Genomic DNA, 18,990 nt, shown 5'->3' on the forward strand with positions numbered 1-18,990 from the left:
TTGTTTTATGTACTTAAACACAGAAACTAGTTTTCTGAAACCCTTGAGGCTTCTCATCTGTTTGAACCTGGTGTAATCTTACAAGTATGAAAGTGACATTCTAGTAACCTCTGAAAATTGGTGGATGGGACAGGAAATCAAGTTATTAATGCAAACTGAAATGAGGGTTAGCACATAGTAGTCTGTTGAAAATTCACAACAGCATATGTTGGCTAATTTGACAGTATACTGTCTAATTTCCTGAATAAATGCAGTTTTCCACTTTTGTGATAATCAAGTCATGAAAACAAAGAGGAGATGATAAGTAACGAACAACATTTACATATGCATGCATGAGGTCTGGAGGGTGTAGACAATACTGTGGCTTTGTCTTTGGTGTTGGGAATAGAAACATAAAACAGTAGAAGTAGAAATACAGTCCTTGTCCTAAAAAAATTTACAACCTACTTGAGTCGATCCCAAAGACAAGTATTTAACCCAGCAGGAAATAAAAACATGGAAGGTGAACAAGCACACAAATATTTTTACTGGCTTATACCCTCAGATCTTCCCATTCTTACCCATGTGCGAGAGTGATGATGTGTTTAATATTAACTTATGAACAAAACCGCAGAGGGCAGCGCTCTCAGATCCCAAGTCTGTGGCTTACATTGCATCATTTGAACTGAAGTTCACTGTAACAACAGACCAGGCTTATTGTGATGAGCCAACAAGTACATGGATAAAGGAGTCTGGTGAAAGAGTCCTATTTATACAAGTGGTTCTGCTTCATGACATCATACTCAGTGTGGTTATGTTTTACTCATTTCAAAGCAAAGGACATCTGTCCTATCCTAAAAAACACCAGACGACTGTAGAAGAAAAACTCTATTTCATTTAGAGAAAATGAACACTTAAGTATACGAACTGGATAATCTGCATAGAGTGCAACACATTTGTTATATGAATATTAGATGCTGAGAGTAGCTTGATTATTTCCATGGACAAGAGACTTTTAATATCTAAAAATAACTACACTTTAGTCACTGTAGTTGCATAACTTTCTATTCTAATCTACCATTTGAAAAGCAAATTCATCTATTGGAACCTAAAGATGTGTGTTACAGGGTTATTTCATACATGGCAGATTTTCAAAGTCCTGCAATGATGACATTGATATAGTGCCACTACTCTGTTATAACCTTTGTATATTATTTAAGTGTAACAAATACTTCATTCATGGCTTGCCCTAAACTTTGCATTTGGTGACACTCTTGCTGCTGTGTTAATATCAGGTCTATTAAGCTGGACCTCATGGTCCATTACCCTTTCTTTAGATTTGACCCCATGAAGTTTAGGGGTCTTGAGCACAGTGTGAAAAAGCAAAGGGTTTCACTCTCACCCAAGGAGCTCATTAGGACTTTATAGAAACACAATAAATACTCACACAGTACTAACACTTGCACTGAGGGATGCTCACCAGACACACAGCCTGGTGTCAGAAGGTGACCATTGTTCCTTTTATCCAAGCCTGCACACTGCATTAGCCCGTTCTCTAAAGAGAGTGCTCATTTGTAATCTGGCATCTTTTTCTTTGTCAGAAAGATTCACTTACTGGTATTCTGGCTTTCTGGGACTTTTTTTCTACCCTTCTATGTCTTGATCCATTTATTAATGCTTCCACTTAAAATCTGGGTAATGTAATTTCAATCAGTTCGTGAAACAATCCCAAAGGGAACTGCTCACAGCAATACGTGAACAGCAGGCCCTTATTCTCTCATAAAGTACACTATCATTCACTAATCCCATTTGCCTTATTAAATACAGTTTTATAATGCAGGTAAATATTATTAGATTGGCTCAGGGGCACCTGCCACCATCCCTGCAAATACTTTAGCTTCAATTTTAAAGTCTAGTGAGCATTAACTCTCTGGTATACCTTCTCACATTTTAAAATGTTATAGTAAAGAGTTATGTCATTACAAAGACCAAAATTTGATTTTATCATATTATTATGCCCAACCACCGCCATAAGCAGGTTTCCCTTGTCAGTACATGTGCTGCCGAAGCGAGCACAAGCAGGTTTCCCTTTTTAAAACAGATTTCAGTCTGAAAGTGTCACAGAACATTTTCTTCCAGGGGCTTGTAGGCAGCATGAAATGGGATTTCTATCCAGAAGTAGAAGCAGTTTGTTACTATGAAGACCTTTTCCCTAGGGATGGTTTTTATAAGGTACCATTGGAGACTCCAATTCTGCTATTCAAATTAATCAGATTTCCTTGGGCAGAATGCCTCTGGAACCCCCTACAAAGACTCTTTTCCTCTTCCTACTCTGCAAATTACTTATGAAAACACTGGATTATACAAAACAAAAGGGTTTTTCCGCTTATGTCAATCAAGCATTGATGGTTTTCTTTTTGTTTCTAAAACAAGAAAATGAAGGGACAATTTTATTTTATAAAGTCTAGATGAACCACCTCACTGCATAATTTTCCAAGACCATTTCACTGGAGCCTTGGGAAAAATATTGGCAACTCAATAATTTCCAAATTGAGACCATGTGATAAGACTCAAATGTAAGCCAAATTAACCTTTTTTTCTTTTTCTTTTTCTTTTTCTCTTTTCTTTTCTCTCTTTTCTTTTTTTTTTTTTACTACCCATCTATTCTTTAAAGAGAAAAATGATTTAGAATATGGGCAGGCATATGTCAAGAATATCCACTCATGTTTTACTGAGTTAGGAATTCTGCTATTCATATTACAGATACAAAACTGGATAAGATGGCACTAGGAGTCAACAGCTTGGTGGAACAGACTCAACTCACCGCCATGCAACATAGCAACATGTACCACTAATAGAGGCTGGGACACAGGTGGGGAGAGTAAGGGGACAGAAGAAGAGGGAAGAAAAAAACTTTGAAGGAGGAGAATTTTCCTAGGCAGTTAGTGGGGGAAAGGCATTCTATGCAGATTGTACAACATGAAGGAGGAAGACACCCAGGTGTGAAAGCTCCTGGTGTATTTAGGGAGTACTCTCCCTGCACACTTGAGGCAGGGAGCTGAGAGTTGGGAAGTGATGAAAAATGTCCTTGCAAAGTCAGGGCAGAGCTAGCATGTGAAGGCCTCCAGGTATCCTCCTAAGAAGGAATTTGCTATTTCTCTTGGTGACACTGAAGGATTTCAAAGATCTACTGGAGGAATGAAAGAAACCACTAATATAGTCAGATCATTGCTCCAGAAGGACAACTGATGGCAAGGTGGAGGATAATCTGGAGAGGGAGTAATCTGTTCACAGAAAATGATAGAGGCTATTACAAGAATCCATGTAGGCAATACATAAAGGCCTAAACTAGGGAGGTGGAAAAGAGTAAGAAGTAATATAGTTAGGAGACATTTACGAAGTAGAATTAATAGAACTTAATGACCAACTGCTAATGCAGATGAGCAGTGAGAGGTAAGAGAAAGAGATAAGTTTAAAGTCCAGGTTGGATGATTGTAAATAGTGATTCCTAAGAATAGGTAAGAATATAATAAGTTTCTAAGAGCAGGTAAGAATATAGTAAGTTTGGTTTTGGATGAGGTGAGTTTGAGGCACTAACTGGAGAAGAACTTTAGGTTATTGGAAATATGAATCTAGAACTCAGGGAAAAATGTCAGGAGGAGTTTGAGAATCATCTTCTCACAAGTGAAAGTGGAAGCCTTAGGAGTAGATGAAATCATTCAGGGAGAAAGTTTCAGGAGAAGAAGAAATATTTCCAGTTGTGTATCACTTCCGAAGAACAGAGAACTTTCCTAGATGCTATGTTGAGGAAGAATTTAAGGACCCCTTCAGGAGTAGTGGGAGAGTGCACCATGAGTGATGACTAGTATCAACCATTGGTTCCAGAGAGGGAAGTGGTTGCATCTGCATCAGATGTTAGCCATTCCCAATAATAGAAGGGACTCAAGAACACACCCCTGGAGAACACCAGTCCTTAAGGGATGGTTGGAAAGTCTGTGCTGGCAAAAGAGAACAAGAACAGGGTTAGGAGGAAAATGAGTCAGTGTGCAGTATCTTAGTGCAGTACCTCAGACATTATAGTCAGTAACTATTTGTTGAAGGAATGGATAAGTTACAAAGTCAAGTGTTGACAACCCTACTGCTATTAGGGTGATGTGAAAGGTCAGCAGTCTGATTCACAACAATATCCCCAGGTACTCTGGGTTAAGGATATTAATGCTTTGGTTATTTTCTCTATGGGAGAGTGCTATTTTCCCACTCTTCACATAAATATGGAAATTATTCTAGTGTATGATCATTTGGAATATTTGGGTTAAAACTACAGAAAAACTATTAAAATAGTAACAGGATAAAAGTTTGTATGATTTGATGTAGAAAGTTGAGAAATTAACTGTAGAAAAATAATGGTTAAAGGTAAAAAAATGAAAATGAAGGAAGGGTACTCTTTGGAAGGTATCTAGAGAGGCGTGACCTAAATTCTCCCTTTTACACCCTAAAAGACAAATTCTTTTTTTTGTTAACTTTATTTATTTATTTTGAGAGACAGACTGCAAGTGAGGGAGTGGCAGAGAGAGAGGGAGAGAGAACCCCAAGCAGGCTCCGCACTGTAGCCTGAGCCAAAATCAAGAGTCTGATGCTTAACCAACTGAGCCACCCAGGCACCCTTATAAGACAAATGCTTTTAAGAATCAAAGGAGAGCAGACGCTCCATCTATCCAGATAACATACAGAATCAAATACTTCCAGCTTGCAGTGAGCATGCAAACACCACGACCCTGTTATTTGGGCACTTTGTATTTGAAGAGACTTCTTTGCCTCTGAAATTGGGAGTCTAAAAAAAGTAACTATTGACCTATTAAATACTTTCTTCTGAATATCATGCTTAAGTATGATACTAGTCAACCCGTCATGGGTGTGTGGCAGAATAAACTAAAGGGTGGAGAGGATTTAGAAACAAGTGGAATGTAGTTGCTACCATGAGGAGACAATGTGTGAGGATTGTATTATGTCTGTTGGATGGCAGTAAGGAAGGGGAACAAGTACCAACACAAAAACACAAATATAAGTAACTAGAATATTCAGTAATTATAATACATATGGTAAGATAAAGTCCAAAGAAGGCAGAAATTGCATCTTCCTTCTTTGGAAGGAAGGAACAAGAATCAGCAAAACCTCTTTGCAAGACTTTCCAAAACCTTCCAAAGATGAACAAGAAGACCGGCAAAGCCTCTTTGGAGAAGGCAGGGTTTGCACTGAGCCTCAAAGGAAAAACACAAAATTCTCATCAGCGGCTAGTTGGAGGTAAGGTAAAGGCAGGTAACTAGAGCAAGGGCAAAAGAAGGAAAGTCTGGCAAATTCTGGAAGAGAGAATGAACCAAGTGACCCATATAAGACCCTCGAGGACTCTCGAGTCTCTGACTCTGCTCTTCACCACCCCATCTTCCTCCCCTTTACCCTTTTGTGTTTTCTTTGGCTTTGGGTCAGGCAATGGTTGCTTGGGCTCCTGCCAAAGGAAAAAGAAGTGTGAAGATGCCCCCATGTCGCCTCTACCTCTTATGGTACATAATTCTCTGAGATGATGCCGGCTTGAGGTTTTGCAAGCCAGCTTACCCCAGCTGTTGGAAGAAGAATTTACTGATGTAAATCTGAAAACCTCAGAGGACCTACAACAAAAGAACATTCACTAAAAATGGGAAGGCAGGAATCAGTTATCTTACATGGGCTGTGAGGAGGTGCTGGAAGAGGGACTCCAATATTTCTGAAGTTTTGTAGCTTTAAAGGTTGGAAAATATGACTTATCTTTGGATAAGAGTCTTGCTTTTTTTCTGGGAAGCACAGCTTTTTTGGTAAGCTTTTTAACCATGCAGATGTCATGTGCCCTACTTATTGTTCTAGGGGCAGCCCTGAATTGGTCATCTAAACTCAACTGTTTCTAACGAGAGGCAGAGTAGCCTCACTGGGATTAAATGCTGGACTTTTGACTTTCATTTGCCAAAATTTGGTATAAGCTTCTTGATGGCAAGATCTTTTGTGCTTCTTTATATCTGCCATCTTTTATTTTATTTTGCTTAATACATTATTCTGTCTTGATTATTGCCTGGCCCTCTACTTTACAAAGTAATTTACACATAGAAAACTGAGAGAGAGGGGGCTCTGAGAAAGATTTTCATTATCCCCTGGGGTTTTTAATGGTTTAACTCAAACTTATTTTTTGAAAGTATGAAATGAATACATACCTCACAATAGCCAAAAGGTGGAAACCCAAATGTCCATCAAGAGATAAATGGGTAAACAAGATGTGGTATATACATACAAAAGGCAGTCTGATACATGCTTCAATGTGGATGAACCTTAAAAACATCAACTGAAGATGCCAGACCCAAAAGGTCTTATATGATTCCATTTATATGAAATCTGATACACAGCATATATGATTCCATCTATATGAAATATCCAGAATGGGCAAATCTACAGCGACAGAAAGCAGATTAGTGACTGTCAGGCATTGGGGAGAGTGGAAACTGAGGAGTGGATGCCTAATATATAGAGAGTTCTCCCTTTGAGGGGATGTAGTAGTTCTGGAACCAGATAGTAGTCACGGCATTGTGAGTGAACTTAATACCACTGCCTGGTATATTTAGTATGGTTAAAATAGCAAATGTTATGTTAGGTGTATTTTGCTATAATAAAAAATAAATTTAAAAAGTTAATTCATGCTCATTGTAGAAAATTTATCCCCCAGTGAATTAAATTCTCTGACAAATAAAGTACTACACTTTTACTAAAAAATTATTCATTGTTTATCTGAAATTCTAACTTAATGAGATTCCTATGTATTTATGCTAAATCTGGCAGTACTACTGAGTGTGAAAATTTTGGTTTTGTGTTTGCTTTATCCTAAGCACTTAGGATAGTGTCTGGAACATGGTAGATATGTCAAAAGACATATACAAATGTAAACTAAACTATAGAAAGAATAAACTAAAATCATTCATAGATCCACCGACCAAGAAAAATAACTCCGAATTTTTGGCTACTTCTACCTAGAACCTTCTTTTGATGTATTTTGTTTCTTGGTTATTACTGTAGGCCAAATGCATATCTTACTTTTTTTTCATTGATGACTTTAACATAAGCATCCATCATGCTACCAAGCTCTCCTAATAAACATAAATTGTAGAAGCTGAACAATGATGTATTGTGTAGCTATATCACAATTTACTTACTTTCAGATCATAAAATAATCTGTTGTTTAAAATAATTTTTAATGCTTTATATAGTGTGTCAGTAAACAGATTGGTCTCTAAATTCTTGTTTTTGATTTTCCTAAGATAAATTAATAGAAGAGTTACTAAATCAAAGGAAATATACATCTTACAGCTGTTGATCTGCATTGAAATAACAATTTCCAAAGGGTCAGGTTAATATACGCTTCTTCTAACTGTGATGAATTCAACAGCTCATTTCACTGCTCTGGCCAGTATCTTTATGATAGTTTAAAATCTTTGCTAATTTGGGGTGCCTGGGTGGCTCAGTTGGTTAAGCGTCTGGCTTTCGCGTAGGTCATGATCTCATGCTTCATGAGTTCGAGCCCCATGTCAGAGTCAGGCTCTGTGCTGACAGTTGACAGCTCAGAGCCTGGAGCTTGCGTCAGATTCTGTGTCTTCCTCTCTCTCTGCCTCTCCCCTGCTTGTGCTCTCTCTCTCTCAAAAATAAAAACATAAATAAAATCTTTGCTAATTTGACAGAGGAAAGTTAGTATCTGTTTTAACTTATGACTTCTTAAAAAAATAAAAATAGAACATTTCCCCACACATTTGCTATTCAATCATTTTTTGTGTGTGTGTGACTAGCCTTTGTTGAAATACTTAGTGAAGGGTCTTACTGTTCTCATTAATTTGTATGTACTTATGTATAAATCCTTTGCCTGCCATTCTTTTAATAAATATTATTTTTGTTTTGTTGTTAAATTTTGGTCATTCCTTTTGTGATAAGGGCTTTATTAAAAGACAGGATTGCTGGTCTATTTATTACTGCCTCCCATGATTTCCTTTTGGTCTGAAATGCTGGCAGAGTCAGCATCACTTCAGGGTCTCAGTGTCTGAGGGTGGACAAAAGGAAAGAACGTAAAGACAAAGCAAGAGAATTTGGTCATTGGAGAGCATCATTATCCAACCGGCTTCCCTTCTTCTCTTCTACTGCGGTCCTGTGGGTCTCAGTCAGCCAGAGTCTGAGCTACTGCTCTACCTACTTCAGTGTGGGTGGCTTTACTGTCAAAGCCCCACCCACCCGCCACACCATCATATCTAACTTTATCTAGTGTGTGTGTGTGTGTGTGTGTGTGTGTGTGTGTGTGTGTGTGTGTGTTTTACTTTGCTAGTTTGATGACGGTCACTTTTATACCCATTCAGTAGTTTTTGGTACTGTGGACAAATTTTCATGACACTTACGCAGTGAAAAGTTTAGCTTTGGAGAATTCATTTTAAGATGAATGTGAACCAAGAACACCCTGTATCTAAAGTTCATGAGTGTCCTTTAGGGCATGAAAAATAATTCACTAACAACAATTCAACTTAGAAGTACTAGCTGTCCTGTGACTATAGACCAGCACACAAGATGATCATTGGGGCAGAGACAGAAAATACCAGCACTTCTGTTTATATTTATTGTAGATCACCTTGTAAAATTTTCATTATTTATTCACTTTATAATGCATGTATTTTAGTAAATAAATAAACATAATTTGGATGAATGTACTGATTTTTTTATTACAGTAGTGCACAAAAATGCCTTGGAAATGACTGTAAGAGAAAACTAGAAGGTATTACCATTAGAGAAAGGGGCACTAAAGAAAAGAATAAAAGTGAGGAGAAACACTGAGTAAGCAAGACTTCATTCACATTTATTATTAGTTCCCTATCACAGAGCTGAATGGCATTCACAAGTTACTTTTTATAAGATGGGTTTTCACTTCTTTTGACAGTATTTTGAATGAAATCTGATTGCACTGAGGAGATTTACTTATGCAGGAGGTCCAAACTCTGTCAATAGTAAACTAGCAGTAATTTGAGAGTAAAAAAAAAACCCAAAAAACCAAAAAAACCCTTTATGAGCCCAGATGGAATTATGTTATTTTAAATCATTTAAACTAAGTTTTATTTCTAAGAGGTATCCTGCTTAGGGATCAGAGAAGACAGATAAGTGCACTGTTAGAGTTTGTGGGATAGGAGTTTCTGATATATGCTATGGTACATTCCATTTTTTGAGTTACAATTTTTTGAGTATGCTTTACTACCATTGTAAATTTGCTTTGTTGTCAGCTTAACATCAACATATAACCAGATATCTAGCATCTTCACTATTTCCTCTTCCAGGTTTGTTTTAGTCAGGCAAACACCAGGGAAATGGTGGATGTGACTGCTTGCAGGCCACAGCTTTTGTAGTGTTTGTCCAGCTTGCAATGACTCCTTTACTTCCCTCCCATCTAAGTGAGGCTGGGCCCCTGGCAGCCATTTTGAGAAATATAACTCCACCCTTCAAGGAAAATTTTTATTATATTTATGGTACTGACGACATTATAGTGGGTCAAATCTCCATGAAGATTTGGGATTAGAGGAAACTGATGGCAGAAGAGAAAAAGGAATGGAAAACAGAGAGAAAGTGAGCTGAGAGGCAGGATTATGAATTTTCTGGAGATTCCCATTTTCAGTACCCATTAGCCTCTCCTTTCCTTAAAGTCTGAGAATTCTCCTGAATTGCCTTGCACTCCCTTGAGTCATTACATCTTTATGATATATTTCTCTTTATTTTTGTGTTCTGTATTTAAAAAAAATTTTTTTTAATGTTTATTTATTTTTGAGAGAGAGAGACAGAGAGAGGCAGAGAGAAAGGGACCCAGAATCTGAAGCAGCTCCAGGCTCTGAGCTGTCAGCACAGAGCCTGATGTGGGGCTTGAACTCAAAAACCGCCAGATCATGACCTGAGCCTAAGTTGGAGGCTTAACCAATGGAGCCACCCCGGTGCCCTCATTTTTGTTTTTGAAGAGCCAGCTACAGTTGGTTTCACATACCAGCAACCAGAGTCCTAATGCACATGTTACTTACAATGCTGACCTTCACAACTCTAGAGTGTGGAGCAATATGCTGGCAGATAGAAGGCTGTCCACTCTCCTGTCAGAAGGTGTTCTGAAAACCCAAGCACAGCCTCTGTTCTGCTTCATTCAGCAGGCACAATTTCCCTACCGGTTCCTTCACATATGTTAATGGTTTGTGTGAATGACCAAACTGCAGTTGCTAGAAAGTGGCCAAAGTCATTGGCTTTATCCTAATGACAGTTGCTTTTTCAATATGTTGCATGGCCAGAAACATATTCTCTGCAATTAATCAATTGTGTTACTTTAAATGTGTCTGGGGTTCTGTGGGAGTGTTTTTCCAGTGAAGCCATGGGCTCCTGGGAGATTTGTCTGCAGAAGTCAGAGGAACAGAGATTCAATGGAGGCTGGGCTTGAAGACAGTAAGGGGTATCTTCTCTAAAGGGCTGGAGGAGGCAATAAGAGTGCCCTTCTGAAGAGCTCTAAAGTTTCTTATGGGCAACTAGGAGCTCAACTTAGATGTCATTTGAATAAATAGAAAATTACATTGTAGTCAAAATGGTGAGGTCTGAACATACTATATTTCCTAAAATAAGAGGTTCTGCTTAACTCATCAGCAGACAGCTGCTCACATAATTTGATTTGAAGGATACTGCAAGGTTTCTCACTCCAAAAAATAATTCCCTCTCAGAGCACATCACCCACTCCTACAGGAAATTCCAACCTTCTTTGATCAGATAACTTTGGAAGAGCCAGGAATTGTCCCCAGAAGGTTAAACTGCAGATGTTATCTAGAAACAAATGAGAATCTTGAGGGTTCTATTGATCTCCTCTCATTGTATACCAGCAAGCATCAGTTTATTATTAGGCCAAAAAACTGTTGCCTAGGAAACCAGAAAAGTGGTGGGGGTGAGACATGAGTGCAGGAGAGGGGTAAAGTTAGAGGATGTTATCGAATAACCTGGGACAGACATGGATCCTCAGGGCTGAGCATGGAAGGTTGCCACAAGAAGAGTCCACACAATGACCCCATTGTGGTTGGGCTACGAGAGAGATTATAAAAGAGACCAAGGGCAGTGTGAAGAAATGTCCCAGATGATGATACAAAAACAGAATGTCTCAGGGACCTCAAAGATTTGCCTTGCAATCTTGTTAATCAGAACAACCAGCTATTTGAAGAATTTGTATTAATACCTGGAACTATTCTCTTGAGTTCCTCAAATATCCACTATATTTTTGAGAAAGTAAGGATAAGTTATAAATGACTACCTTTGTTCTTCTTCCTTTTAAAAAAAGTATTATCACGTGAAGAGGATTCATGGTAGCTATGTATACACATCACTGCAGCAGAATTGGATGGGAAGAGATTTACGCCCACACTAATTCACTCTTGCCCTGGAGTTAACCCTGACAGTGGTGAAACTGGCATGTGTTTGGACTAAAGTTGCCAGATTTAGCAAATAAAAAATGGGACATCCAGTTAAATTTGAATTTCAAATTCAAATTCAAATTCAAATTTAACCATGTGTTCTGTATTTTATCTGGCAACTCTACTTTGGAACTAATGGGGAGTGTCTATTTCTCATAGACATACTTGTCATATTTATATAGAAAGCAACTCAAACTGGTAATTGAATATTCAGTCCAATTCACAAAACAATTACTGGGCAGGCACTTCTTTTTTGTGAACTATTGTGCTAGGCTGTGGGGAAATCAAATATGATTAAAACATCGTCACTGTTTCTTGCATGCTTATAATCTAAAGAGAAAAGCATTTGTGTAAATAACCATCAATAATACAAGGCAGAAGGAAATGTGCCAAATAGATTGTGTATTAAGACTACAGAGAAAAGGGGGTGCCTGGGTGGCTCAGTTGGTTGAGTGTCTAACTTCAGCTCAGGTCATGATCTCATGGTTCATGAGTTTGGGCCCCGCATTGGGCTCTCTGTTGTCAGCGCAGAGTCTGCTTCAGACCCTCCAATCTCCCTGTCTCTCTGCCTCTCCCTGCTCATGCTCTCTCTCAAAAGTAAATAAACATTAAAAAAAAAAAAAGACTACAGAGGAAGGAGTGATTAAATTTGATGGAAAGGATATGGGTAGAACTTGGAAGAATATGCAGCTTCTCTGTCAACAGAAAAGGGAGAGAAGGTATTCCAGGCCCAGGGAATAGTTAACATGAGCAAAACCTTGGAGGGATGAATACTCATGGTCATGTTGAGAAATGGTGAGCAGACTAGTACCGGGGGCACAGGATGCACAGAAAAATGAGGTGGAGTTGTTGCTGAAAAAGGTAGGTTAGGGCTGGATGGAGGATGGTCTCGGATGTTATGCTAATGGTTAAGACTTACTTTCATGAGCAACAGTATGGAGGTGGAGGAAGAGCTTATTTTTTTATTGTTTGAGTTTAAAGTATTCTAAAATGAAAGAGCATAATCCATCCTGTTTCGGATGACACATCTGTAGCAATGTAATGAGGGATGAGTGAGGCAAGAGTTTAGAGGCAGGGAGTTTTAGTTTAGCAGGATGATTGCAATTATTGCCAAATTGGAAATTATATTCATGACATTAGGAAAAATTAGCCACTCTCTCTTAATGTACTGAAAAGCCTACTTTCTGGTTTTGAGGAAGAGTAAGAGCCCCTTTGATGCTCCTTCTGTTGTTGATCCTGGCCGCTGAGGTCCTACTTGGCCCATACTTGCATTTCCTTCCTCATAGCTGGCAGCTTTGTATCCCCCTGCATACATGCCTAAGTGGTCCACAGGGCAGTTCTCAGGATAACAAATACCCCTAAACCTCTGTGCACTGGAAACTTGGACTCATGGCTCTGTTCCTAAGGTAAAGGGAAGTGCTTGTGGTGGTTACAGGGATTAGGAGAAGCATGAATAAATTACTTACCAAGAACTTCTTCTCTCCATAGATTTGTAATTTCATGTTCTTTATGGAAAGGATAATTTTACTTTTACTATTAAGCACATATCTTCATTTACATGCTCAATGCCATCTTTGTTTAAGTTGAGTTTCCTTACTGACCACCTTTGTATCTGTAATAAGAGAGAAAACAAATCAATACCCATAATGGTAACTAAAACTCATTAACTATTATTAAACACTTCAGATTTTCTAATCACTCTATTAAGTGCTTTATATGAATTACCTCATTTAATCTTCCCACTGCCCTATGAAAGGATCAGACATTATTAAGAGATAATTCATACAGGAAGAACAATGAAAAAAATCATGAGAATTATTAAAATTCTAAAAGGTGTGTCAAAGACATGCAAATTATTTTTAAAAGATGCCATTTTCACTTATTAATTTGGCACATATTAAGAAGAAATAACACCAAGTGATGGTTTCAATATAGTTTCATGTACTACTAGTAGGGTAAACAATGGTAAGACTTTTCTGGAAGGCCAGTTTTCAATAAGTAAAATTTTCATGCCCCATGATCTAGAAATTGTATGTGAGGAAATTTGTGCCAGATAAATAATGAGAAAGGTATAAAAGATTACAGTATAAGGATGCTCATTACCATATTATTACCAGAAAATGAAAAAGACCTAAATACTTAAGCATAAGACTTTATGACTTATGAATTTTTTCATGACTTATGACTTAAGAATCTTTTTAAAGACTTGTGAATTGTTTTTTAATTGCTGCTACAGGCATATTTGGTTAGGGGGATGGAAAATGACTTTTTTGTTCATTCTTTAACTTTCTTTGAGAAAGGTATTAAAGCAGTTTAAAAGTGCTTTCCACTTTAAGACACTATAGATTATAATACAAATAGTATTTAAAAATAAATTAAACTTCCTTCTTTATTTTTCTTTATCCTCTACCGTATCCATACAGTGGAAGCATAAACATGGCTTAAAAGTTTACAGTTATTTTTTTTATCTTTTTCATTAACAATCATTCTTCAAACCATAAATTTTAGGAATTATCATATAATAATTTACACTTATGCAATTCAGCCATCGTATCAGTCTTGTGATATTGTTAATGATTTTTCTCTTTGAGTCTTTCCCCATAGGCTGGATTCAGGTTGTAGTGAGCCATTTTTTAAAAAATTCTCTTTAACATTTTATTTCTGAGTGACAGAAAGAAGTGATGTGAGCACCTAGGCAAGCCATCGAACTCCTTTTTGCCTGTTTAAATGAAATACTAAAAAAAAAAAAAATATCTTGAGCTCTGTGCTGTTTCAATTTGCTCCTGTTAATTCTTTAGATGTAATTTCTCCCTCAACATACAAACTTGGTTTCATTTAGTCTTTTTGAGTCTAGTGGGCTCTCTAAATTTTTCTCTCCACCTGACAGTCAAAAGAGCTCCTGGTTTCTGTACGGATTAAGTCAGGAAGCAGTTTTTAACTACAACAAATTGAAACGTTTGCACAAGGAAGTGTTGCTTTTATAAGTGATGGGAAACTTCAAATTTGATTACAAGCAACCTTTGGCTTCCTATCTGTTCAACAATAGGCCATGTTGTTAAGGGCAATTTCCATGCACAGCATGTGGGTCCCATTTTTTCATCCTTAGACATGGTTGTTTACTGTTCAGCACTGTTTATGCATTTTAATCAGGCTTTTTCAGTCTCCCTTAATAAATCACTACAAAGCAAATGTACCAAAACAAGAACTATTATGCAGTATTGGTTGCCCTTCCACATTATTTGCTGCCCTCGAGTTTCACTCAGTACCCAAATTTTAAAAATAATGACAACAAGAACAAAATCCATAGCCAAGAGTATTATATTTAGAATTGCAACATTTCTGGCTAAATGCGCTCTTTGAGCTCCATTCTTTAACAGTAGGAGCCTGACTTTAAAATTCAGTTCAAGCAAGAATGACTTAACAATTGGAACCTGCCATCAGTCCTTGGGACTGAAAGTCTTTTTGATGGGATGAAGCTGACAGCCTAGTTCCTGCCTGGCAGGCATTCACATGGAATGGGCCTGTATTAGTATAGATAAATGTTTAGACATTCAGGTATCTTGCTGTCTGAGAAGAGTATTGCTGGTTAAGGCAATGGTAAGCAGAGGAAAAAGAGTTCTCAGGCATTCATGCCTGAGTGGGGAAAGACAATGGCTTGTTAGCATCATCTGGCAAGTGGGCAAAAGACAGCCTGACCTATCTCTTCCCTCCTGAGAGCTAAACTTTCATTTGCTTTTAAATGAACTAAGGAAAAAGTACATTCTTTTTTCCCCCAAGACTTTGTTGTTGTTGTTGAATTAAATGGATTTTCTTAACTTTGGTTTCTAGCATCAGAGGCAGATTATTACAAGCTGTAATATTGCAAAGCACAGACCAGAGGTAAGAATGCCCTGAAAGAAAAAGAAGGCAAGGGACATTGTGCAATGCAGATTTGCATTTTAAAACATGATAGCATTTAGAATTTAGATCCATCGATCAACACTGACATATTTTAGAATAGTCACTGGAAAATTAACAGCATAAATATGTATGACAATTTGAGGCTCAGGAAGAGAGTTTACCAAATATAAGAATTATTGGAAAATACGTTAAGTGAGTAGATAGTCTCCAAACCAAGTAATTATTTGAAAATGTTTATGTTAACCTACTTTACAAAACATCTTGTGTTACCCTTTGACATCACTTGCATAAAATCCTCTGGAGTCCCCTAGAATTCCACAAGGGCAGGTGCTATGAATAATGCCTCACAAACCTAGCCAGCCAAAGTGCTATTTTGGACATGGTCTAGAGAAAATATTTCATGAGTGAGAAATCAAATTGTCATGTGTTTAATTAAGAGGTAGATATGAGTGTTTGAGCATTTTTTTCTGAAAGGATTCATCCTGAAAGTGACAGGCATACCTTTTAAGGTGTTCTGATTCCTGCACATCCAACAGTATAGTACAAAAATATTCCATCTGAAAAATATGAGCTTGGTATTTAATTTACAAGTTTTCTAAACTGTATCAAGCTGCCTGGAAAGTCACTCTTCACCTATTCGTTTTGCCTATACATTTTTATTCCTTTTTTTACTTTTTCAAATAATTTTTTTCTCCAACTCAGGTTCTCAAGCCTTGATTTCTTTTCTCATGATGCCCTCCTTGCTGTTGGTTGCATTAGGGATAAATAACCTGGAAAATATTACATTTTCACAACCTAATTTAGTTTTTCAGTAAATTCACTACAATTCTCTTTGTTTCTTTTTTTTTCAACTTTTTTTTTTTTTTTTTTTTTTGGGACAGAGAGAGACAGAGCATGAACGGGGGAGGGGCAGAGAGAGAGGGAGACACAGAATCGGAAACAGGCTCCAGGCTCCGAGCCATCAGCCCAGAGCCTGACGCGGGGCTTGAACTCACGGACCGCGAGATCATGACCTGGCTGAAGTTGGACGCTTAACCAACTGCGCCACCCAGGCGCCCCAAATTCTCTTTGTTTCTTAATCCATGGTCCTTTGAGGCACGGACTGTTAACACCTAATATTAATTCATCTCTTTCACTTTCATGAATGAACACACATTTTACATAGGTCATGGACTATATTTCTAGGTTGATGTGATGGTGTTCTAGCCAATAAAACGTAAACAAAAATGTTGTGTCTCCCTGGAATATAGATGTGATGTTGAAGCTCTAGCAGCCATATGGACCTTGAGTATTAGAATCTCATTCTGTAGATGGCAGAGCTATGAACTGGAAGGATCCTGAGTCTTTGGTAACTTTCTAGTAAATTCTAGTCCTGAGCTATTTTAGATTTCTCTGTCATACACAACTGAAATAATTGAAATGGATACATGCTGACTCAATTATGGGGAATAGTTAAGGAAAAAAAAAAAAGGAGAGTTTGACATGATTAGCAGAAACTTAAACTATTTAAAAAAATCATAAGAAAAAAAAAGAGACAGCTTACTCCAGCTTTAATTTTTATATTCAGCAATTTCCCTTTTAGATATACCTAAATATCTATTTTAATCTGTAAATGTTTAGGATTTGGATAAACTCTCCATGTGGCCTGCGGTAAAATCATTGATTGGAAAAATATATAGGATTATTGGCATTTCACAAATTTTTATATACAATATGTGGTACACAGTCAGTAATAATGTGGCATATAAGGAGATTAGTCAGCATAAAGACAATCAGTAGAGACAACAGACAATAAACACAGAACCGTAAGACCACTAGATATTAAATTAATAAGACACTGGTTTTAAAATAACCTGCTCGCTAAGTTCAAGGAGATAAAAAATAAAGTAAAATAAAATAATTTAGCTCATGAGTTGGAAACTACAAAAAATAACAGCACATTTGACTCCTCCAAAAACCCCTTATCCAAACATAAATTTTGCAAGTAAAAAATACAACCAAAATTAAGAAATCAGTGGGTGGATTAACAGTAATTTACACACAAATGAAGAGAGAATTGGTGAATTGAATGAGCTTGGAAGAAAATATCTAAACTTCGGATGAAGATCTAAGCAAAATGTGAGGTGATAAATGCGAAAAACACAGAAGAAAGAATATAAAGGTCTAATCCACATTTAATTGGAGTGCCAGGAAGACATAACAGAGAAATGGGAAGAATCAATATTTGAAGAGATAAAGGGTGACTTTTTTTCAAAAACTGCTAAAAGACAACAAATCATGGGTTTAAGAAACTATATGATTGGATTCAGGACAAATAAACTGATATGCACATCTGAATCCATCATAGTAAAACTGAAGAATAACAATTAAAAAGAGGAAAAACATCTAGGGGAAGAAGAGATTACATTGAAGAAAGAGCAGTCTGAGAGATGCTCTCTCAATAGAAACAATGAAAGCCTGAAAGCAATAATATGAACAGATGCACCAATCTAGAATTCTTTATACCCAATCAAAATATGCTTCCATAATAAAGATGAATTAAACAAAAATGGTGAGAATTTTCTACCAGAAGATCCATAGTAAATAAAACCTGAAATATATTTTTCTGGAAGAAGGAAAGTGATACTAAATAGAAATTCAGAGAGTAAGAATGGGAAGATGAATAAAAGAAATGGTAAAAATTTCAGTAAACATAAATTATTATGTATTTATGAATATTTATGTATTTACAATTATAAATAATTATAAACAACAATTATTATGACTTATGTAGTTTAAAAAATATAGAGGATTTGAAATATATGACAATAATAGCATGTAAGTTGGGAGGAGAGTTAATAGTGTCCAAGTATTCCAAGGTCCTTTCATCACCTCAGAAGAGAGTAAAAGCATCAACTAAGCTTACTTTGATAGTGGCACCTGGGTGGCTCAGTTGGTTAAGTGTCTGACTCTTGATTTTGGCTCAGGTCATGATCTTATGGTTTGTGAGATCTAAGTCCCATGTTTGGCTCTATGCTGACAGCATGGGGTTTGCTTTGGATTCTCTCTCTCTACCCCTCCCCTGCTCATGTGCTCTCTCTCAAAATAAATAAACTTAAAAAAAAAGATTACTTTGATAAATCAAGTATGCATGCTGAAATCTCTGGATAATTACTACAGAATAATAAAACAACATATAACTAATTTCGAAGCTGACTAAAGAAAATATGAAATAGAAAAACAATTGATCTAAAAGAAGGGAAGAAAGGAGAAAGGATAAAAAGGAATGTAAAAGACACGGGATGAATAAAAAGCTGAGTAAAATGATATATTTTATATTCAAGTAAATCAACATTTGCATTGAATATTAATAGATTAAATACTCCAATTAAAGAGAGGATTATCAGATTGGATTAAAATATCTAATTTTATATCTTTATAAGAGACACATCCAAAGCATGTATGCTATATATTCAGGAAGGCTAAAGGTAAAAGGATGGAAAAGGTTCATTTTTGCAGGTAGATGAAACAATTATAAAAGGGGTGCCTTGGTGGCTCAGTCAGTTAAGTGACAGTCTCTTAGTTTAAGCTCAGGTCACGATCTAACAGTTTT

General features: G+C 36.9%; 1 long non-coding RNA gene across 1 annotated transcript in view; it reads right to left on the minus strand.

Annotated features, from left to right (window-relative positions):
* Positions 1-18,990, minus strand: part of LOC131519728 (uncharacterized) — a 56,901-nt gene that overhangs the window by 10,814 nt on the left and 27,097 nt on the right. The window contains exon 4 of the long non-coding RNA XR_009265761.1: positions 12,965-13,110. This is a non-coding gene — a long non-coding RNA (uncharacterized LOC131519728). The remainder of the gene's footprint in view (positions 1-12,964; positions 13,111-18,990) is intronic.

This window comes from Neofelis nebulosa, chromosome 8 (genome assembly GCF_028018385.1).
Source record: "Neofelis nebulosa isolate mNeoNeb1 chromosome 8, mNeoNeb1.pri, whole genome shotgun sequence".
In the NCBI taxonomy this organism is placed as follows: domain Eukaryota; kingdom Metazoa; phylum Chordata; class Mammalia; order Carnivora; family Felidae; genus Neofelis; species Neofelis nebulosa.